We start from the raw sequence: 24,816 nt of genomic DNA, 5'->3' as shown, positions 1-24,816 counted from the left end.
AGAACGAGTGCAGTAAATGACTTAACCAAAAACTGACCAATTACTGCATCCGGCTGCTCTTCAACCTCCTCCACGTTAACGTGGTTCACCTGTCCCCTATTGAAAGGGTTCGGCTTCTTCCCAGAGCTTCCATTGCCATTTCCATTCTGGGATTCAGGACATTCATTGGCATAATGTCCGGTCTTCTGGCACTTAAAGCAAGTGACTTGGCTCAGGTCTCTCTTGGCTGGGGTTGATGGGTTAGTGCGATTCTGGCCGTTGCTTCCTCCATTTCCATTACTATTCTTGGTGCCATTGTGATTGTGCGAGCTACCTCCTCCATGGGTATGCTGAAAATGTCCTCCCGGTCTAGGGGTAAAACGTGGCTTCTGCTGAGCTCCAGAATTGTACTTCCCTTGTCCATACTTCCTTTTGCGATTCTCAATCTGCTGCTGCTTCTCTTCAATCATAAGAGAACAATCTACCAACTCCTGGTAGTTGTTGAAGGTTGCTACCATCAACTACATGCTCAACTCATCATTCAATCCTTCCAGAAACTTCTCCTTCTTAGCTGCATCCGCAGCAACGTCATCTGGGGCATAACGTGCTAGTTTACTAAAGTCCTCCACATACTGGCCAATTGTCCGTCCTCCTTGGCGCAAGTTGCGAACTCTCGCTTCTTCATGGCCATAGCTCCTGCGGAAACATGGGTAGTATAGAAAGCCTGCTAAAACTGGTCCCATGTGACAGTGTCGATAGGGAAAGTGGCGGTGAAATTCTCCCACCATGATGTTGCGGGTCCTTCAAGCTGATGTGCGGCAAACTTCACCTTTTCCGCATCTGTGCATCCCGCCGTGGTCAACTCCCTTGCTGTCTTGCGGAGCCAATCATCTACTACTATCGGCTCAGTGCTGCTGGAAAACATCAGTGGATTCAGCCTAAGAAAACGGGCTAAGTGATCAATAGGTGGTGGTGGTGGTGGGTTGTTGTTGTTGTTCCCCTGATTCTGATTCTGGACTAGCAACTGCATCAATGTGTTCTGCTGCTGGATCAACTGGGTGAGCTCCGGTGGGAAGGTAAATCCGGGGTCATGTCTCGGAGGCATCTGAGGGTTTAGAAAAGATGAGATTTAAGAATAGAGAGGGGTCTAGAAAGAAAACACTACCCGTATGCACATGAGGCAAAAGCAAACAATTCACTTCATTCATTCAAACAAGGGCATACATTGATCTATTGCAAAAGTGCTCGGACTACTATATTTACATGGTGGACTACTACTACTGATGGGGTGGTCTACTAGAAATATTCTTTGGTTGCAGACTCCATGATATCTGCTCCAGCTTCATCAACATAGTCATCATCGCTATCATCTGGATCCGAGTCGGTGTCGTCGATGATGATGTAGTCTTCCGGGCGAATCTCCTTGGGTTCTTCGTCTTCTTCTACTGGTGTAGGGCCTCCCATAAATATTCCAATCTTCTTGATCAGATCGTCATTCTTCTCCACTAATACTTCGATTTCCTCTTCATAATCTTCACGTGTAGCATTGAGTTCTTCCTCCAGTTCCTTGATTCTTGTCCTCGCCTTCTTTAGATCTCTCATGTCGGTGCACATCTGGTTCTCCTGACGTCGAATGTGCTGATTTAACTCCTGGATAAAAGCTGCAATTGATCTATCCTTCCTGGTGCTGATCATCTCCCAGTGCTCATCTCGGCGCTCACAAATCTGGTAGATAGTATCATTGAGATCATTGCGGTAAACTTCTCCAATGCGTCCCATGGCGATGTGAGCTGCCATGCTCTTTCCTAGACTCCATGTTGGTGCATCAAAGGAAAACTCTATGGGCTCAGTGGCTGGCATGAATGTCCTTCCTGGAACTTGAAGTTGAATCATCCAGCGCTCTTCTTCAGGTAAAGTGGCGTTGTAAGTCCCGGTGAAGATTGGTACTCCTATGTTCAGATATCTAGTGACTTCCTTCAAGTGACATCCAAAGGGTGTATCTTCATCCGGTTGTGTGAACTTGTTCCTTGCATCCGCCATCCTAAAAGAGTAGAAAAGATGAGAGGTCAGAATGAGAAGAGAGTAGTGATCTAGGGCTTTAGCTTAGTGGTCGTGTCCTACAGTCAGTGTGTACTCTGTACCATCTTGTAGCGATCAGACCTCAAACGGTCCAATATCTGTGCTCCGGTGTCATCCCAGGATCAGTAATGCTGACACCACATAGTACTTGAAGGATTTATAACAGAGTAGCAATCACACACTTATTACATCGAGTGTCTCAAAACAGAACTTATTACAATAAATATGGCTTAAGGCCATCTAATAACGATAACAGCGGAAGGCTTGGAAGATAAGTGAGCCCATCAACTCCAACGGCATCACTGAGTATAGAACCACGACCTAAAAGCACCTTACTCATCATCTGAAAAGTCTGCAACATGAACGTTGCAGCCCGAAATGGGTCAGCACATGGAATATGCTGGCAATGTAACACATAGAGAGCAATGAAAGAATAAGACTAAACTACATGCATATTTGGCTGGTGGAAAGCTCTATGGTTACAGTTTTGCGTAAAGCCAATTTTTCCCTACTGCAAAGGAATAAATTTTATTTAACTATCATGGTAGTTCTTAAACATTGAGAGTGTGGACACACTCTCAATCCCAATTAAGCATCATCATTAAAACCCAACAAAATTATCTAGAGTAACATGATGAGATTCACATGAGAATCCAAGTACTAGATACTCAAGATGTCCATAACCGGGGACATGGCTAACCATGATTAGTTTATACACTTTGCAGAGGTTTGCGCACTTTTCCCCACAAGACTCGATCTCCTCTGTTGGGATTCTCGCACTACAGGGTGTTTGAGAAACGGATGACCGAGAGATAGTCTTTCAGAAGCGCTCACACCTTACGATCGGGTAGACCGTTACACCTACTTGCCCCTACATCTGCTAGTCTACCACTGTAAGAGTTCGCACAACTTAGTCAACTATGCTAGAGCCCATAGTAGCTTGTGGCTGCACATGGAAGTTTTTAGCATGAATAATCTCATGATCCCTTTGAGCCTGGGTGGCGGTCCAAAAGAAAAACAGGCAATCGCTGGAATACCCAGGTGCCTCAATCCACCCAGATGTGTATTTAAGTTGCCACCTTAGATAAACCATTAATTTAACAAACTCACATATGTCATGGATTTCACTCACCCAATCCACGTCTACTAGCATAGTATGGCATAAGCAAACATAGAAGTAATTCCCAAAGGTTTGATAATAAACAGGTAATAGGTACTACCTCAACTACTTCCCAAACCCACAACTTAATTAGATCCTAAACATGCAATGTGTGAGGATTGATCTAATGCAATAAAAATTGGGTAGTAGGAGGTATGATCAAAGTGTTACTTGCCTTGCTGATGATCCGCAAAACCTAGCGATTCGAAGTAGCAAGCGGCGCACTCCGGATACTCTATCGCAAACAAACAAGCATACAATAAGTACTCAACTAATGCACAGGTAAAAATCAAATAAGAGATCTAACCATAAAATTCAACTTAAGAACTCCGGTTGGCAAAAAGAACCAAATCGAACAAAGCAATGAAAGACAAACGGCAAAAGAAACAGGCTTCGTTTACTATTCTGGATCTAGGGCAAATTTTACAGAGGCAAAAACTTGTTTGAGTTGGTTAAACATAAAGAGGGTTTCAAGACGAAACTCCAGGCGCTTGAATCGCCTGATTCAGATAAACGAGCGAAAAGTTATACTAGAACGAAAATCGGATCAGGAATCGCGATCCGAAAAATCACGGATTTAATCCGAGAAAAGAAAAACGACGAACAGATTAACGAACGAACGTTCGTTATCTGGATCTAAATGATGAACGCGTTCGTTAAAACGAACGAACGAGCAAACGCTCGCTAAGTAAATAAACCGGAAAAACTGATCTATCTAAAAAAACGAATCTAAAAAAACCGAAAAAAAGACGGAGGGAAAACCGAACGGTTTTCTCAAGGAAAACCGCCGGTGGCGGGGCAGCGGTCAACCTCCGGCGGGGCGGAGGCTCCGGGCGGCGGCGGCGTAGGGCGGCGGCGCGGCTCCGGCGGCGGGGCGGTGCAGCGGCAGGGCGGCGGCGTGGTGCACGAGGCAAGGCGGCGGCGGCGATGTGGCGGCGCGGCGGCGTCAGGGGCGGCGGGGTCGGGCGCTAGGGTTTGGGGCGGCTCGCGCTGGGCTCCCCGACTTATAAAGGCCGGCCGGGCCAGGTGTCCGGGTCGGACACGGCCCGGTAGGTCGGTTCGACTTTTTTAAAAAAATAATTACGCTCAGAAAAAAAACAAAAGAAATACTAAACGGACTCCAAAAATCCCGAAACAAAATTTCCCCGGCTTCTAAAATCAAGCCGCGTAGGATGAACATTTATCTGGGGCCTAAATGCAATTTTGAAAAACGCGCATTTTTTCTAAATTCAAATAAAATAGCAAATAAAACCAAAATAAAATCTTATTTGATTTTTTATTAAATCCTCAATATTTCTTTATTTTGGGGAAGTCATTTTATTCCCTCTCTCATATTTTTGTAATAGAAATAATTGAAGATAAAATAAATAAAATCAAATGATCCTATTTTCAAAATTTGAGAAAACTCAAATTTGAAAATAACGAAATCCCCAACTCTCTCCGAGGGTCCTTGAGTTGCGTGAAATTTCTAGGATCAACCAAAATGCAATAAAATATGATATGCAATGATGATCTATTGTATAACATTCCAAATTGAAAATTTGGGATGTTACAGATAAAGTGAGTCCATCAACTCCAACAGCATAGCTAAGTGCACGACAAACGACCTATGGCACCTTACTCGTCGTCTGAAAAGTCTGCAACATGATACGTTGCAGCCCGAAATGGGTTAGCACATGGAATATGCTGGCATAGTAACACAGTAGAGCAATGAACAGAATAAATGCTATCACTACATGCAATTATGGCTGGTGGAGGCTCTATGGTTATAATGTTTTGCGAAAAGCCAATTTTTCCCTACAACAAAGGAATATATGTTATTTAACTATCATGGTGGTTGAAACATTGATAAGGTGCCTCCAACTCAATCCCAATTAAAATAATCATTAACATCCCAACAAATTAATTTAGAGTGATGAGATCAAATCAATAATTCAAGTACCAGATACTCAGGATGTCCATAACCGGGGACACGGCTAACCATGATTAGATTATACACTCTGCAGAGATTTGCGCACTTTTCCCCAAAAGACTCGATCTCCTCCGTTGGATTTCTCGCACTACATGGTGTTTGAGAAACGGATGACCGAGACACAGTCTTTCATAAGCATTAACTCTAACCGTGGGTAGATAGTACCAACCTACATCCCCTACATCTGCTAGCCTACCACTGGAAGAGGTCATGCAACATACTCAACTATGCTAGAGCCCATAATAGCTTGTGGCTACACATGAAAGTTTCTAGCTTGAATAATCTCATCATCCCTTTGAGCCTGGGTGGCGGACCGTAGGATGATCACTCAGGTACTCCGGGATATCCTAGGACAACACTCGATTCTCCAGGTGCCCACAAGCAATCCACCCAGATGTGTATTAAAGTTGCCACCTTAAGTTTAACCATTAATTAACAAACTCACATCTGTCATAGATACTCTCAAACCCAATCCACGTCTATGAGCATAGCATGGCAATATAAGCATAACGTAGAAGTAACTCCCAAGGGTTTGATCATAAAATAGGTAATAGGTTCTACCTCATCAACTACTTCCCAGACCCACATGTTAAGAGATCCTACTCATGCAATGTTTGGGGTTGTAACTAATGCATAAAAACTGGGTAAAAGGGATAAGTTACTTGCCTTGCTGACAGTCCGCAAAACCTAGTGACTCGTAGTAGCACGCTTCGCACTCCGGGAATTCTATCGCAAACAAACAATAACATACATAAGCAATCAAGCAAGGATGCACGGGTAAAACTCAAATAAGAAGATCTAACGAGAAAGTTCAACTGAAGAACTCCGGTTTGCAAAAAGAATCAAATCAAACGTAGCAACGAAACTCAAAGTACGAAAGAAACAAGATCCGTTTACTAATCTGGACTAAAGTCAAATTTTACAGTAGCAAAATCTTGTTCAAGTTGGTTAAATAGAAACAGGGCTTCGAGACAAAGATCTAGGCGTTTGTTTCACCTGATTTGGATAAACGACCGAAAAGATAAACTAAAATGAAGATCAGGGCAAAAATCACGATCGAAAATAATCACGGAAAAAACCCTGGAAAGAAAAACCAGACAAACAGGCTAACAAACGAACGTTCGCTGTCTGCGGCTAACTGACGAACAACGTTCGTTAAAATGAACGAACGAACGAGCGTCTGCTAAATAACTAAACAGAGAAAAACCGAACCGAAATAAAATAAAATGTATCTAGGTTTTTTTTAAACCGGGGTTTTTACCTAAAACCGAAAAAACGACGTCTCAGATCGGGTCGGGTCGGCGACGGCTCTGACGACGTGCGGCGCGGCTCCGGCAAGGCGAGGCAGCGGCGGCGGCGAGCAGCGTGGACGAGCGGCGGCACGGCAGCGGCATAGCACGGCAGTGGTGGCGAGCGGGCGGCGGGCGGCGTGGCGCAGAGCGGCGGCAGGCGGCGCGGGGCTGGCGTGGGCAGGCGGCGGCGGCGACTTGGGGCTCCTGGGGGGCCCCGGGTGGGCTTTTAAAGGGGGGTCGAGGTGGTGGCGGCGACTTGGGGAGGGGGTCGGCGCGGCGGGCGCGGCTCGGACTCCTCCGAGTCCGGCGACGACACGGGATGGGGAGGGCGGCACGGCAGCTGGGCCAGCTGGGCCTCGGCTCAGTTCGGTCCGGCGGGGAGTTATTTTTTTAAACAGGTTTCGCCGGAAAAATCCTAGAAATAAAAATAAAAATCTAAAAATGCCAAAACAAATTTTCGCTGTCTAAATAAAATATTTAGAACATGATGAACATTTTCTTGGCCTAAAAATGAAAATTTTATAATATGCAAATTTTCCTAATTCAAATAAAATTGCAGAAAAATCCAAATAAAATTACTTATTTACTTTTAATAATTTTCCTCTAATATTTCATTTATTTTGGAGAAGTCATATTATCTCCTCTCATATATTTTTATTAGAAATATTTTCGAAGAGAAAAATAATTAAAACCAAAATTATCCTTGTTTTGATATTTGAGAAAAATTCAAATATGAAAATGATGAAATCCCCAACTCTCTCCGTGGGTCCTTGAGTTGCTTAGAATTTCAAGGATCGCGAAACGAAATGCAATAAAATATGATATGCATGAATGATCTAAGCATAACATTCCAAATTGGAAATTTGGGATGTTACAAACCTACCCCCTTAAGATGAATCTCGCCCTCGAGATTCGGGTTGGCTAGAAAATAGGTGTGGGTGGTCTTTGCGTAGATCATCCTCTCATTCCCAAGTGGCTTCATCCTCGGTATGGTGGCTCCACTGAACCTTGCAAAACTTTATAACCTTGTTGCGAGTAACTCGGGTGGCAAACTCGAGAATCTTGACTGGTTTCTCCTCATAGGTCAGATCATTGTCCAACTGAATTGCTTCCTGGGGCACTGTATCTCTCAAAGGGATATCGGCCATCTCTGCATGGCACTTCTTCAACTGGGAAACATGAAACACATCATGTACTCCTGACAGTCCTTCGGGTAACTCCAACTTGTAGGCTACCTCTCCCATACGTTCCAAAACTCGGTATGGTCCTACAAATCTCGGGGCTAACTTTCCCTTGACTCCAAATCACTTATCTCCTCAGAGCGGTGACACACGAAGATATACTCTATCTCTGACTTCATAGACTACCTCCTTGCATTTTGAGTCTGCATAGCTCTTCTGTCTGGAATGTGCTACCTTCAGTCTATCTCGAATCAGCTTAACCTTCTCTTCTGACTCTTTGATCAAATCTGGTCCAAACAACTAACGGTCTCCAACTTCATCCCACATTAACGGTGTCCTGCACCTTCATCCATACAGGGCTTCGAACGGCGCCATCTTCCAACTGGCCTGGTAACTATTGTTGTATGAGAACTCCGCGTAGGGCAAGTTGTCGTCCCAACTAGATCCATAATCTAGCGCACAAGCTCTCAACATGTCCTCCAGAATCTGATTGACTCTCTCGGTCTGTCCATCTGTCTACGGATGAAAGGATGTACGGAACTCTAGCCTGGTACCCAAAGTCTGGTGCAGCTGGTGCCAAAACTTTGAGGTAAACTGTGTTCCTCTATCTGATACGATGGTCCTCGGAACTCCATGCAGACATACGATCCTGGTCATATATATCTTGGCCAACTTCGCACTGGTATAGGTGGTTTTCACTCGGATAAAGTGAGCTACTTTGGTCAAGTGGTCCACTACTACCCAGATAGAATCATATCCCGATCGGGTCCTGGGTAATCCGGTGATAAAATCCATGCCAAGCTTGTCCCACTTCCATTCGGGTATAGGCATAGGCTGCAGCAATCCTGCTGGCTTCTGATGTTCTGCCTTCACTCTCTGACATACATCATATATGGCTACATACTCGGAAATATCCTTCTTCATACCAGTCCACCAGAAACGCTCCTTCAAATCAAAGTACATCTTGGTGTTTCCGGGGTGTATCGAGTATGGCGAGTCATGTGCTTCTTGTAGTATCAACTTCCTGATCCCTGCATTATCGGGCACATAAATACGGTCCTCAAACCACAAGGTGTCGTGCTCATCCTCACGAAAACCTTTGGCTTTTCCTTTGCTCATTCTCTCCTTTATTTCAGCAATTTCCTTGTCATCCTTCTGAGCTTCATGACTCTTTCTCAACAGGGTTGACTGAACTTCCATTGCTGCAACAAAACCTCTAGGAACAATCTCCAAATGAAGCTCCTTGAGATCTTCGGCTAACTCCTTTGGCAATCCTCCTGTTAAGAGAGTATTGACGTAACTCTTCCGGCTCAAAGCGTCTACTATGACATTGGCCTTTCGTGGATGATAGTGCAGCTTCATGTCATAATCCTTTATAAGCTCCAACCATCTCCTCTGCCTGAGATTCATCTCCTTCTATGTGAAAATGTTCTTCAAACTCTTATGATCTGTGTACACATCACAACGGTTTCCAATAAGAAAATGTCTCCAGGTTTTGAGTCCATGAACTACATCTGCTAACTCCAAATCATGTGTGGCGTAATTCAACTCATGCGGTCGAAGTTGACGTGAGGCATATGAAACAACTCTTTCGTCCTGCATAAGTACTCCTCCAAGTCCTAAGCGTGATGCGTTGCAATACACTTGGAAATCTTTATGTATATCTGGCAGAATCAGCACTGGGGCTATAGTCAGACGTTTCTTCAACTCCTGGAAACTTGCTACACATTCTTCAGTCCAATGGAACTTGGTGTCCTTCTTCAACAGCTCTGTCATGGGCTTTGCAATCTTAGAGAAATTCTCAATGAATCTCTGATAATATCCCGCGAGTCCTAGAAAACTGCGGATCTCTCCAACTGAGGTGGGTGCCAACCACTCAGTGACTGACTAAACCTTAGTAGGGTCTACTGCTATACCTTCACCTGATATAACATGTCCAAGAAATCCAACTTCCTTCAACCAAAACTCACATTTGCTGAACTTGGCATACAACAAATGTTCCCTGAGCTTCTCAAGAACTAATCGCAAATGCTCCTTGTGCTCCTCTTCATTCTTCGAGTATACCAAGATATCATCAATGAACCCCACTACAAACTTATCCAAGAACTCCATAAACACCTTATTCATCATGCTCATGAAATAGGCAGGGGCATTAGTCAATCCAAATGACATAACCATGTACTCATAAAGCCCATACCTTGTGGTGAAAGCTGTCTTAGGTATATCTTTTTCTCGAATCTTCAACTGGTGGTATCGTGATCGTAGGTCGATCTTCGAAAATACTTTAACTCCTTGCAACTGATCAAACAAATCATTGATCATCGGAAGTGGGTACTTGTTCTTGATTGTCACTTCATTCAACGCATGATAATCAGCAACCATCCTCAATGATCCATCCTTTTTCTCAACCAGGAGCACTAGGGCTCTCCATGGTGATGAACTTCGTCGAATGTAACCTTTCTCCAATAACTCCTTGATCTGCTTCTTAATCTCCTCCAGATCATTCGCGGGCATCCGGTATGGTCTCTTCGATATCGGTCCGGTGCCTGGCAATAGCATTATCAAAAACTCAATATCATGATCTGGCGGCATGCCTGGTAATTCCTCTGGAAATACATCCAGGTAATCCTTCACTATAGGCACTTCTTCCTGAACAACTCCCGTGAGGGAATTTATGTGAGTACTCTTTGGAGTATGCCTGGATACATACTTAATCCTTTTTCCCTCCGGGGTGGTGAGTAGAATTGACCTACTGGCGCAATCAATGTTTCCTCCATACTTCGATAACCAATCCATCCCCAGTATCACATCCAATCCTTGGGATTCCAAAATTATTAGGTCTGAGGGGAAAACATGGCTGCCAATGGTTAAGGGTAACCGGTCGCACCATCCGCTGGCCATATACTCTACACCGGGTGAGCTCACTAGCAAAGGTGTCCTAAGGGCTAAGGTGGGTAACTTAAACTTGTCCACAAATCCCCTTGAAATGTATGAATGTGATGCACCAGTATCAAAAAGAACGAGAGCGGTAAATGACTTACCCAAAAACTTACCGATGACTGCATCTGGCTGCTCTTCAACTTCCTCCACATTCACGTGGTTCACTTGTCCCTTGTTGAAAGGGTTGGGCTTCTTCCCAAAGCTTCCATTGCCATTTCCATTATTTGCTTCAGAACACTCAGTGGCATAGTGTCCAGTCTTCCCGCACTTGAAACAAGTGATGTGGCTTAACTCCTTCTTGGCAGGCGTGCTTGGGTTAGAGCGGTTCTGGTTGCTGCCTGCTCCACTCCCATTTCCATTCCTAGGGACGTGGTGGTTATGCGGTATTCCTCCATTGTGGTTATGGCCTCCATGGTTATGGGTAAATCCTCTTGGGTTCGGGGTAAAACGAGGCTTCTACGATGCTCCTGAATTGTACTTTCCTTGCCCATACTTCCTCTTGCGGCTCTCAATCTGCTGCTGCTTCCCTTCAATCATAAGAGCCTTATCTACCAACTCCTGGTAGTTGTTGAATGTTTCCACCATCAACTACATACTCATCTCATCATTCAGCCCTTCCATAAACTTCTCATGTTTCACGGCATCGGTGGCCATGTCATCTGGGGCATAACGAGATAGCTTGCTAAACTCCTCCACGTACTACCCTACAGTACGGTTTCCCTGGCGTAAGTTGCGAAACTCACGCTTCTTCATACTCATAGCTCCAGTTGAGACATGAGTAGTGCAGAATGCTTGCCGAAACTGCTCCCAAGTAACATTGGCTATGGGGAAAGTGGTTGTGTAATTCTCCCACCATGTGGCTACGGGTCCATCCAATTGATGTGCGGCAAAACGCACCTTCTCAACATCTGTGCAACCGGCAGTGGTGAACTCCCTTCCAATCCTGCATAGCTAGTCATCCACAACTATGGGCTCAGTGCTACTAGAAAACACCGGCGGTTGTAACCTCAAAAAACGGGCTAAGTTGTCAACTGGAGGTGGTGGCGGTGGGTTGTTGTTATTTTTGTTGTTGCCCTGATTCTGAACTAGCAACTGCATCAATGTATTCTGCTGCTGGATCAAATGAGTGAGCTCCAGTGGGAAGACAAATCCGGGGTCACGTCTTGGAGGCATCTGATGTGTTTAGAGGGGAGATATTAGAATAGAAAGAGGTCTAAGGAGAAAAATCAATACCCATATGCACATGAGACAAACACAATCATATCACATCACTCAATCAATCAAGCAAGGCCATACAAATGGGTCTAGAACTATTGTTACAGTGCTCGGAGTACTAATATATACATGGGGGAATACTACTAATCATATGGTGGTCTACTAGAAATTTTGATCGGTGGAAGATTCCATGATATTTGCTCCAGCTTCGTCTTCATAATCATCATCACTGGGGTCGGAGTCGGTGTCGTCGATGATGATGTAGTCTTCAGAATGAATCTCCTTGGGTTCGTCGTCTCCTCCTCCTGGCGCGGGGTCTCCCATGAAAACTCCTAGATTCCTGGTCAGGTCGTCATTCATGTCCACTAGTATCATCATTTCCTCCTCATATCCATCGCGTGTAGACTTGAGTTCCTCTTCTAGCTCTATGATCCTAGTCATCGCCTTCTTCAAATCTATCATGCTTGCGCACATCTAGTTCTCTTGGCGACAAATGTGATGATTTAACTCCTGGATGAAGGCTGCAATGGACCTGTCATTCCTGGTGTTGATCATCTCCCATTGACCATCTCGGCACCCACATATCTGGTAGATAGTGTCCTTAAGCTCGTTGTGATAAACTTCGCCGATGCGTCCCATGGCGATGTGGGCTGCCATGCTCCTTCCCTCCAGGTTGGTGCATCAAAGGAAAACTCTATGGGCTCAGTGACTGGCGTGAATGCCCTTCTTGGAACTTGAACCCGAATCCTCCAATGCTCCTCTTCTGGTAAAGTGGTGGTGTAGGTCCCGGTGAAGCTTGGTATTCCGATGTTCAGGTACCTAGTGACTTCCTTCAAGTGTCGTCCAAAGGGTGTGTCTTCATCCGGCTGTGTAAACTTGTTCCTTGAGTCCGCCATCCTAAGGAGTAGAAAATGGAGAGGAGTCAGAAATGAGTAGAGAAGAGTGCACTATGGCTCATCTTAGTGGTCGTGTCCTGCATTCAGTGTGTGCTCTGATACCATCTTGTAGCGACCCGACCTTAGATGGTCAAGTTTCTGTGCTTCAGTGTCATCCCTAGATCGGTAATGCTGACACACACAGTACTCGAAGGATTTATAACAGAATAGCAATCACACACTTATTACATCGAAAGTCTCAAAAGAGAACTTATTACAATAAATATGACTTAAGGCCATCTAAATAAGATAACAGCGGATGGCTTAGAAGATAAAGTGAGTCCATCAACTCCAACGACATAGCTGAGTGCACGACAAATGACCTATGGCACCTTACTCGTCGTCTGAAAAGTCTGCAATATGATACGTTGCAGCCCGAAACAGGTCAGCACATGGAATATGCTGGCATAGTAACACAATAGAGAAATGAACAGAATAAATGCTATCACTACATGCAATTATGGCTAGTGGAGGCTCTATGGTTATAATGTTTTGCGAAAAGCCAATTTTTTCCTACAACAAAGGAATATATTTTATTTAACTATCATGGTGGTTGAAACATTGAGAAGGTTCCTCCAACTCAATCCCAATTAAAATAATCCTTAACATCCCAACAAATTAATTTAGAGTGATGAGATCAAATCAATAATTCAAGTACCAGATACTCAGGATGTCCATAACCGGGGACACGGCTAACCATGATTAGATTATACACTCTGCAGAGGTTTGCGCACTTTTCCCCACAAGACTCGATCTCCTCCGTTGGATTTCTTGCACTACATGGTGTTTGAGAAATGGATGACCGAGACACAGTCTTTCAGAAGCATTAACTCTAACCCTGGGTAGATAGTACCAACCTACATCCCCTACATCTGCTAGCCTACCACTGGAAGAGGTCATGCAACATACTCAACTATGCTAGAGCCCATAATAGCTTGTGGCTGCACATGGAAGTTTCTAGCATGAATTATCTTATGATCCCTTTAAGCCTGGGTGGCGGGCCATAGGATGATCACTCGGGTACTCCGGGATATCCTAGGACAACACTCGATTCTCCAGGTGCCCACAAGCAATCCACCCAGATGTGTATTAAAGTTGCCACCTTAAGTTGAAACATTAATTAACAAACTCACATCTGTCATGGATACTCTCAAACCCAATCCACATCTACGAGCATAGCATGGCAATATAAGCATAACCTAGAAGTAATTCCCAAGGGTTTGATCATAAAATAGGTAATAGGTTCTACCTCATCAACTACTTCCCAGACCCACATGTTAAGAGATCCTACTCATGCAATGTTTGGGGTTGTAACTAATGCATAAAAACTGGGTAAAAGGGATATGATCAAAGTGTTACTTGCCTTGCTGACGATCCACAAAACCTAGTGACTCGTAGTTGCACGCTTCGCACTCCGGGAATTCTATCGCAAACAAACAATAGCATACATAAGCAATCAAGCAAGGATGCACGGGTAAAACTCAAATAAGAAGATCTAACCAGAAAGTTCAACTGAAGAACTCCGGTTTGCAAAAAGAATCAAATCAAACGGAGCAACAAAATCAAACTATGAAAGAAACAAGATCTGTTTACTAATCTGGACTAAAGTCAAATTTTATAGTACCAAAATCTTGTTCAAGTTGGTTAAACAGAAAGAAGGCTTCGCGACGAAGATCTAGGCGTTTGTTTAACCTGATTTGGATAAACGAGCGAAAAGATAAACTAAAACGAAGATCAGGGCAGAAATCGCAATCGAAAATAATCACGGAAAAACCCTGGAAAGAAAAACGAGACGAACAGGCTAGCGAACGAACGTTCGCTGACTGCGGCTAACTGACAAACAACGTTTGTTAAAACGAACGAACGGACGAGCGTCCGCTAAATAACTAAACCGGGAAAAACCGAACCGAAATAAAATAAAAACGCATCTAGGTTTTTTTTTTAAAAATCAGGGTTTTTACCTAAAACCAAAAAAGGCAGCTCAGATCGGATCGGGTCGACGGCGCCTCCGGTGAGGCGAGGCAGCGGCGGCGGGCGGCGTGGACGAGCGGCGGCGGGAGGCGGCGCAGCACGGCGGCGGGCGGCGGGCGGGCGGCGGGTGGCGTGGCGCAGAGCGACGGCAGGCAGCGGGTGGCTTGACGCACAGCGGCAGCAGGCGGTGCGGGGCTGGCGTGGGCAGGCAGCGGCGGTGACTCGGGGCTCTTGGGGGGCCCGGGATGGGCTTTTAAAGGGGGGGGGGCGAGGTGGCGGCGGCGACTGGGGGAGGTGGTCGGCGCGGCGGGCGCGGCTCGGACTCCTCCGAGTCTGGCAGCGACACGGGACGGGGAGGGCAGCGTGGCAGCTGGGCCAGCTGGGCCTCGGCCCAGTTCGGTCTGGCGGGGATTTTTTTAAAAACAGGTTTCGCTGGAAAAATCCTAGAAATTAAAATAAAAATCTAAAAATGCCAAAAAAAAAATTCACCGTCTAAATAAAATATTTAGAATAGGATGAACATTTTCTTGTCCTAAAAATGCAATTTTTTCCTAATTCAAATAAAATTGCAGAAAAATCCAAATATAATTACTTATTTGATTTTAATATTTTTCCTCTAATATTTCATTTATTTTGGAGAAGTCATATTATCTCCTCTCATATATTTTTATTAGAAATATTTTCGGAGAGAAAAACAATTAAAACCAAAATGATCCTTGTTTTGATATTTGAGAAAAAATCAAATATGAAAACAATGAAATCCCCAACTCTCTTCGTGGGTACTCGAGTTGCTTAGAATTTCGAGGATCGCGTAATGAAATGCAATGAAATATGATATGCATGAATGATCTAAGTATAACATTCCAAATTGGAAATTTGGTATGTTACAATTTCTTAGCATGGAAATAAAAATTTTGCACGAAAATATTAGTGAGTAGGAGATACTGTTCGCGCTGGTCATGGAGGAAGTCGGTGAGGCCTGCATTCTCAGCGAAGTAATAAAAGTCATCATAAATTTCGGCAGCTCTCAAGAACGCATCACAAGGCCATTCGCACGGCCGAACCTCCGCACTGCGAGGAAGATTGTATTTCGGCTTTTTATCCTCCTCATTCTGCTTATCCTTCGAGCTTCGGCTCGAAGAGCCTCTCAACAATCTCTTCAACATTTTCTTCCTCTGAAAATTTCTGAAATTTTTAGTGACTCAAGATGAAAGTGAACGAAACTCAACAAGATTGATAGCAACTACTCCCACAGGTGCCTACAGGCTATATCATGCATTAAAACTACTTTGGACCATATAAATTTGTCATGCAAGCTCAAGAACAGGGTCACCTTAGTAGAAAAAATTTGCAATAAATAAAGCACTAGAACCAAAACTAATTGGACCATTGGGGGAGTCACATACCTAAGAACAATCCCCCAAAACAGTTTTGTGAATGGAGCTTTGAGCAGGGAGATCGAAAATGGCAGCAAGATGAGCTAGAACACGGGTTTGAGCTATGGGATGATTTTTTCTGGAGGAAGACGAAGTGTGTGGGTGCTGAAGTAAGTGGAGGGGGGCCACATGGGGCCCACGAGGCAGGGGCGCGCCAAAGGGGGGTGGGTGTGCCCTGCACCCTTGTGGCCAAGTGGTGGGTCCCCCTGGTGTGTTCTCAGTGCCAGAAATTCTTAAATATTCTACAAAAAATCATATTTCATTTTCAGGACATTTGGAGAACTTTTATTTTTGGGGTATTTTTATTGCAAGGATAATTTAGAAAATAGACAGAAAATACTATTTTTGCTTTATTTAATCTAAATAGCAGAAAGTAAAAAGGTAGGTACAAAAAGTAGTGCTTTCTAAATTCATCCATCTCGTGGTCATCAAAAGGAATCCACTAACAAGGTTGATCAAGTCTTGTTAACAAACTCTTTCCGAATCGCATGAAACCGGAGATTTTTTGAATAACACTGGGTTACCTCAATGGGGATATGCATGTCCCCAACAATAAGAATATCATATTTCTTCTTGACAGTAGGAAGAGGCAATTCAAAACCTCCAATAGTAATCATTGAAATTTTTCCAATAGAATTGATACAGTAGACTTGAGGTTGTTTCCTCGAAAATTGTACCGTATGCTCATTACCATTAACATGAGAAGTGACATTGCCTTTGTTGCAATCAGTAACAGCCCCTACAGTATTTAAAAAGGGTCTACCAAGGATAATAGACATATTATCATCCTCGGGAATATCAAGAATAACAAAGTCTGTTAAAATAGTAACATTTACAACCACAACAGGGACATCCTCACAAATACCGATAGGTATAGCAGTTGATTTATCGGCCATTTGCAAAGATATTTCAGTAGGTGTCAACTTATTCAAATCAAGTCTACGATATAAAGAGAGAGAGGCATAACACTAACACCGGCTCCAAGATCACATAAAGCAGTTTTAACATAGTTCCTTTTAAAGGAGCATGGTATAGTTGGCACTCCGGTATCTCCTAGTTTCTTTGGTATTCCACCTTTAAAAGTATAATTGGCAAGATTGGTGGAAATGTCAGCTTCCGGTATCTTTCTTTTATTTGTAACAATATATTTCATATAATTAGCATAAGGATTCATTTTAAGCATGTCAGTCAAACGCATACGCAAAAATATAGGACTAATCATTTCAGCAAAGCGCTCAAAATCCCCATCATCCTTTTTCTTGGATGGTTTAGGAGGAAAAGGCATGGGTTTCTGAACCCATGGTTCTCTTTCTTTACCATGCTTCCTAGCAACAAAGTCTCTCTTATCATAACGTTGGTTCTTTGATTGTGGGTTATCAAGATCAACAGCAGGTTCAATCTCTACATCATTGGTATTGCTAGGTTGAGCATCAACATTAACATCATCATTATCACTATGTTCATGTTCATTACCAGATTGTGTTTCAACATCAGAAATAGAAATATCATTGGGATTCACAGATGTGTCAACAACAGGTTCACTAGAAGAATGCAAAGTCCTATCATTTTTCTTTTTCTTCTTCTTAGAAGGACTAGGTGCATCAACATTAGTTCTTTGAGAATCTTGCTCAACTCTCTTAGGGTGGCCCTCGGGATACAAAGGTTCCTGAGTCATTTTACCCCTCTAGTCACAACTCTAACAGCATTATCATTTTTCTTATTATTTAATTCATTGAGCAAATCATCCTGTGCCTTAAGCACTTGTTCTACTTGAGTGGTAACCATAGAAGCATGTTTACTAATAAGTTTAAGGTCACCTTTAACTCTAGACATATAATCACTCAAGTGTTCAACCATATAAGCCTTATGTTTCAATTGTCTACCAACATAAGCATTGAAGTTTTCTTGTTTAACAATAAAATTATCAAACTCATCCAAGCATTGTCTAGCAGACTTATTACGAGGAATATCACCTTCATCAAATCTATAGAGAGAATTTACCTTTACTACATGTGTCGGGTTATCAAGACCATGTATTTCTTCAATAGGTGGTAAATTCTTAACATCTTCAGCTTTAATACCCTTTTATTTCATAGATTTCTTTGCCTCTTGCGATTCGGGACTGAGAAATAGAATACCCCTTTTCTTCTGAGTTGGCTTAGGAGTTGGTTCAGGAAGTGTCCAATCATTATCATTACTCAATATATTATTCAGTAGCAATTCAGCTCTCTCAACAGTTCTTTCCCTGAAAACACAACCAACACAACTATCCAGGAGGTCTCTGGAAGTATCGGTTAGTCCATTATAAAAGATATCAAGTATTTCATTTTTCTTGAGAGGATGATCAGGCAAAGCATTAAGTAATCGGAGAAGCCTCCCCCAAGCTTGTGGGAGACTCTCTTCTTCAATTTGCACAAAATTATATATTTCCCTTAAGGCAGCTTGTTTCTTATGAGTGGGGAAATATTTAGCAGAGAAGTAATAAATCATATCCTGGGGACTACACACACAACCAGGAGCAAGAGAATTAAACCATGTTTTAGCATCACCCTTTAGTGAGAACGGAACTAACTTAAGGATATAGTAGTAACGAATTTTTCCTCATGAGTGAATAGGGTGGCTATATCATTCAATTTAGTAAGATGTGCCACAACATTTTCAGATTCATAGCCATAAAAAGGATCAGATTCAACCAAAGTAATTAACTCAAGATCGATAGAGAAATCATAATCCTTATTAGAAATACAGATAGGTGAAGTAGCAAAAGCAGGGTCAAATTTCATTCTAGCATTCAAAGACTTTTCTTCTAGCTTAGCTAACACTTTCTTAAGATCATATCTATCTTTGCAAGCAAAAAGGTCTCTAGCAGTTTCTTCATCCATAACATAACCCTCAGACACATCACACAATTCATATCTAGGGGGGAATCTTCATCATCACTTTCATCAATATTATCTGTTTCAATAATTTCATTTTCTCTAACCCTAGCAAGTTGTTCATCAAGAAATTCACCTAATGGCACAGTATTATCAAGCCTAGAAGTACTTTCATCATAAGCATCATGCATAGCAGATGTGGCATCATCAATAACATGCGACATATTAGAATCAATAACAGGTGCAGGTGTTTCAAATTTACTCATAACAGAAGGTGAGTCAAGTGTAGAGCTAGATGGCGGTTCCTTACCTCCCCTCGTAGTTGAGGGGAAAATCTTGGTTCTTTCATCTTTCAAGTTCCTCATAGTGATCAAAAGATATAAATCCCAAGTGACTCAAAGAATAGAGCTATGCTCTCCGGCAACGGCGCCGGAAAATAGTCTTGATAACCCACGAGTGTAGGGGATCGCAACAGTTTTCGAGGGTAGAGTATTCAACCCAAATTTATTGATTCCACACAAGGGGAGCCAAAGAATATTCTCAAGTATTAGCAGTTGAGTTGTCAATTCAACCACACCTGAAAGACTTAATATCTGCAGGAAAATATTTAGTAGCAAAGGAGTATGGAAGTAACGGTAACGGTGGCAAAAGTAACAGTAGTAGTTTTTGTAGCAATCGTAACAGTGTCAATGGAAAAGTAACTAAGCAAACATCAATATGTGAAAAGCTCGTAGGATGCGATTCCTCATGCAACAGTATAACATAGGGTGACACAAAACTAGCTCTAGTTCATCAATGTAATGTAGGCATGCATTCTGAATATAGTCATACGTGCTTATGGAAAAGAACTCGCATGACATCTTTTATCCTACCATCCCGTGGCAGTGGGGTCCTATTGGAAACTAAGGGATATTAAGGCCTCCTTTTAATAGTGTAACGGACCAAAGCATTAACACTTCATGAATACATGAACTCCTCAAACTAGGGTCATCACCGGGAGTGGTCCCGATTATTGTCACTTTGGGGTTGCCGGATCATAACACATAGTGGGTGACTATTAACTTGCAAGATAGGATCAGGAACTCACATATATTCATGAAAACATAATAGGTTCAGATCTGAAATCATGGCACTCGGGCCCTAGTGATAAGCACTAAGCATAGCAAAGTCATAGCAACATCAATCTTAGAACATAATGGATACTAGGGATCAAACCCTAACAAAACTAACTCGATTACATGGTAAACCTCATCCAACCCATCACCGTCCAGCAAGCCTATGATGAGACTACTCACGCACGGCGGTGAGCATCATGAAATTGGTGATGGAGGAAGGTTGATGATGATGATGGAGATAGATTCCCCACTCCGGAGCCCCGAACGGACTCCAGATCAGCCCTCCCGAGGAAGATTAGGGCTTGTCGGCGGCTCTGAAAGTGCGTTATATCGACTAGAGGGGGGGTGAATAGGCGATTTTTATGAAAGTCTTCACAACGTGAGAGTTATGAAGACAAACAGTGAAGATTATGCCTATTACTATGCAGCGGAAGTTAGATTACACTAGGCCAGCCATGGTCATGTATTCAATAGAGTGAAAGCGCAGTGACAAACAGCTTCAGTGTAATAAGGATCAGGTAGGAAGAAGTTATGAAGCCAAACAGATCATACATTCATGTTGTGAAGACAAAAGGTAAAGCAGGCATGTAATGGCTTCACAATGAATAACTGTAAGTAAAAGGAAGTGAACATGAAACCAGTGACACGTTGAAGACAATGATTTGTTGGACCAGTTCCAGTTGCTGTGACAACTGTACGTCTGGTTGGAGCGGCTAGGTATTTAAACCAAAGGACACACAGTCCCGGACACCCAGTCAAGGACACTTAGTCCAAGACACCCAGTCCTCACTGTTTTCTCCTTGAGCTAAGGTCACACAGACCTCGCACAATCACTCTGGTAAGTCTTCAAGGTAGACTCCCAAACCTTCACAGACTTCGTTCACTGGCAATCCACAATTTCTCTTGGATGCTCTAAACGCGACGTCTAACCGTCTGGAGGATGCACAGTCCTCAAGTGTAATAAGTCTTCAGATCACACAGACACGAAGACTTAAGTGATGCCCAATTTACTCTGGCTCTGGGTGGTTAGGGCTTTTCTCCTCACTAGTAATTTTTCTTTCAAAGGCTTCGAGGTGGGTTGCTCTCAAATGACAAAAGCCGTGCACTGAAATCTGAGCAGCCAACCGTTTATGGTTGTAGGGGTGGACTATTTATAGCCACATGGCAACCTGACCTAATTTGTCCGAAATGACCCTGGGTCACTAAGGAACTGACACGTGTACCAACGGTCGGATTTCGAACTCACACGGCAACTTTACTTGGGCTACAAGTAAAGCTGACTTGTCTGACTCTGGACAAGATTTTCTCTCATAGGCTTCGCTCGAAGACATAGGATTTGAATTAGGCATCACTTCAGTCATTCTGACTGGTTCTCTTCGACCCCACTTAACAGTACGGTGGTTCCTATGACACAACATGAATGAAATAAAACTACGAAGGATCTAGGTCTTCGAGTTCCAAAAGCTTCATAGGGAGTCTTCTCATGTCATTGTCTTCAATATGAATATCTTCATAAACCACCATTGTCTTCAATGTCTTCGTACATTTTTAGGGGTCATCTCTGGTAGTAAAACCGAATCAATGAGGGACTTCTACCTGTGTTTTCCTGCAATTCTCACAAACACATTAGTCCCTCAACTAGGTTTGTCGTCAATACTCCAAAACCAACTAGGGGTGGCACTACATGCACTTACAGGCTCCATATCATAAAACGCAATGAATCCTTCTCTCTAAATTTTCTCTCCCCGAACGAGAATATATAGAGCTAGAGTTGAGGTCGGTGGAGTCTCAGGGGGCCCATGAGGCAGGGCGCGGGCGCGCCCTGCACCCTCGTGGACAGGGTGTGGGCCCTCTGATGCTGATTCCTTCATGAGTATTTTTTTATTAATTCCAAACATGTCTTGGTGGATTTTTAGATCATTTTGAGAACTTTTATTTCTGCACAAAAATAACACCATGGCAATTCTGCTGAAAACAGTGTCAGTCCGGGTTAGTTCCATTTAAATCATGCAAGTTAGAGTCCAAAACAAGGGGGAAAGTGTTTGGAAAAGTAGATACGTTGGAGATGTATCAATACCTTATCTCTTGGTCCTGCAAGAAACAAAACTCGGCATCCTTATCCACCGCTGAAGCAAAATACAGTGGTGCCGGATCATGTTGTGCTCAATTACTTTGGATGACCCATACTCTTAAAGATTATGGGATACATGTGAAAGATGTTCCACTGCTTTGTGACAATTAGAGTGCTATTAAGATTGCTCACAATCCCATGCAACATTCTCGAACTAAGCATATTGAAGTTCGTCATCATTTCATTCATGATCATGTTGCTAAAGGAGACATCAATCTTAACCATGTTCGTACTAACAAGCAATTGGCGGATATATTCACTAAACCGCTTGATGAAAAGGTATGTTTTTTTTATAGGTGAATTAAACATCATCGATGCCTCAAACTTGGAATAGAGATTCCACTTGGATGCATGCAAGGCATGAGCCTTTTGTGAATAATCCTTGATATTTCTCTTATGATGATGATCATTTATCTTGGATACATATATTTGCACCCTTGCATGTTATCTAACCCATGTAGGTACTTGGATGAACCTCAATCTATGAGATTGCAAACCAAGTATCCATGATTTGGTTGTTGAAATCAAGGAAGCACGAACTCACTTGACGCATGCATTGACTATTTCAATATGTCAAATTTCATGATTGTCAATTTGGATACACAAGTGTTATTCCTTGCAAGACTAACCCATGTAGGAAGATGAACTTCAACTTCAAAGGATGCTTCCAAATCTTGATGGACTACATCAACCTTGAGCATCCAACACATGTTCAACTACATGATCAAGATCAACATCACAACCCAAGGTATGTCATTCCATCATAGAGAAGCTTTACTCCAATTCATGGGCTAAAGCAACTCAAAGAAGATGTGAATACATCAAAATTCTTAAATGAAAAATGGCAACCCCATTTTGAGCTTAACAATGAGTATGACCTATGATCAAGTGATCTCACTTGACTCCTAAGTCAATATACTCTAACATAGATGACTTTGTCGCCGACCATCTCTAGATGAAATTCTCTAGTGTTCTTTTGTATACTGTATTTTCATTTGCATGTTTTCTTTCTATTGTGTTTCCCTTAAAAACTTCATCTAGATCTCTTTTGTCTTCTCTTTCATATGTCTCTTTATCTAAGTTTAATCCATTGCAAATCTTTATGAAAATTCCTTGCAAATCTTTATGCGATTCCATTTGCAAAGTGAGTTGAGTTGACAAAAATGTCCTCTGCGTTGAACTCGGTCTCATCGATCCAAGCCCATTGGCTAGACCGAAACACAAGGTTTCCTTGTACACAGTTCATCGGTACAATCAACACGGACTAACTTGGTCTCACGGGTGAGCATCTTCTGTGGCTCTGATATCTCAGAGTCACCTATTGAAACCGACCGGTGCCAGTGATTTCATTGCCAAGAGAACATTTTTCCATCTTATATTGCCTATTTCTTTAGCTCCACTCAATGATTCTTTCCCTCTACCAGCATCTTACGCTACACACTGCTTTGTGGTGACTCTCAAGGACCACACCTACTTAACTCGTACTCGTGAAGTTGCTCTTCTTGGAAATTGATGTCAAAGGGGGGAGAGAGAGAGAGCACATCAAATCTTATCAAATCAAAGCTTATCAGGAGAGAGAGAGAGAGCACATCTAAGCTCTTCTAAAGATGCATGTTATTAAGAGGAGAGAAGTCACATGTCTTTAAGAGGGGAAATACATGTTGGTATAATTGATTCATTTTTGCTCTGGTTTTAATTGATTTATCTTTGCTCTGATTTTATCTCACCCTACCTTCTCCCATTATCCAATATTAGATTCAGCGGGAGAAAGAGTCCATGTTTTAAGGGGAGAAAAATCCTTAGTGCTCATTGCAAATCTTTAAATCTTTGGCGACATGTCTATATCTGAACAAGGTACTCACTCTGTAGTACTGACCTAGTACATGTCATCCCTGGTGAGCACATGGGTACATCATACATGACATTTCAGAAAAGTGCACAATTTAGTTGGAAAGAATTACTAAGCCGAATCAAGCAAACACATGGCCAGGTGAACGCTAACTTAAGTTCATAATATAATCTTGAATACATGGCTGCACTTTCATCTCCATTGTTGTTGGTTGAATTTAGGTATCACATGGAATAAATCCAACAAATTATAAGCTCTTGAAGCAACCGGTTTGGAGGAACAAGTTTGGAGAGAACAAGTTTCAAGTGAAGCTGGTGTTGTAAGTTTTTACCTATGATGTTTTGGTGTGCCACACCCATGTGATGGAGAGATGGGGCTATAGGGGTATATCAACAAAAGCTACATCAAATTATCTTTCCAATTCAAAAAACCTCATATCATTTGGAGTTGTGAGTCAAAAGTTGTAGTCATTCTCGTGGAAGGTGTCCAGGTTGTCAAGGCTTCGCGAATTTCCCGAGGAGCTCTCCAACAACTCCCAAAGTTGACTGCTTATTCCCCCAAGAAAGCCATGCAAACATGTTTACTTTTGAAACCATTTTCACACCTAGCCAAGGGAGGTTGTCCCTGCTATAAAACCCCATCTCCCCCATCCTCTATAAAAACCTTTTGTCAAACCATTCAGCTAC

This window comes from Triticum urartu, chromosome 7, assembly GCF_003073215.2.
Source record: "Triticum urartu cultivar G1812 chromosome 7, Tu2.1, whole genome shotgun sequence".
Taxonomy (NCBI): domain Eukaryota; kingdom Viridiplantae; phylum Streptophyta; class Magnoliopsida; order Poales; family Poaceae; genus Triticum; species Triticum urartu.
This window is presented reverse-complemented; position numbering follows the sequence as displayed.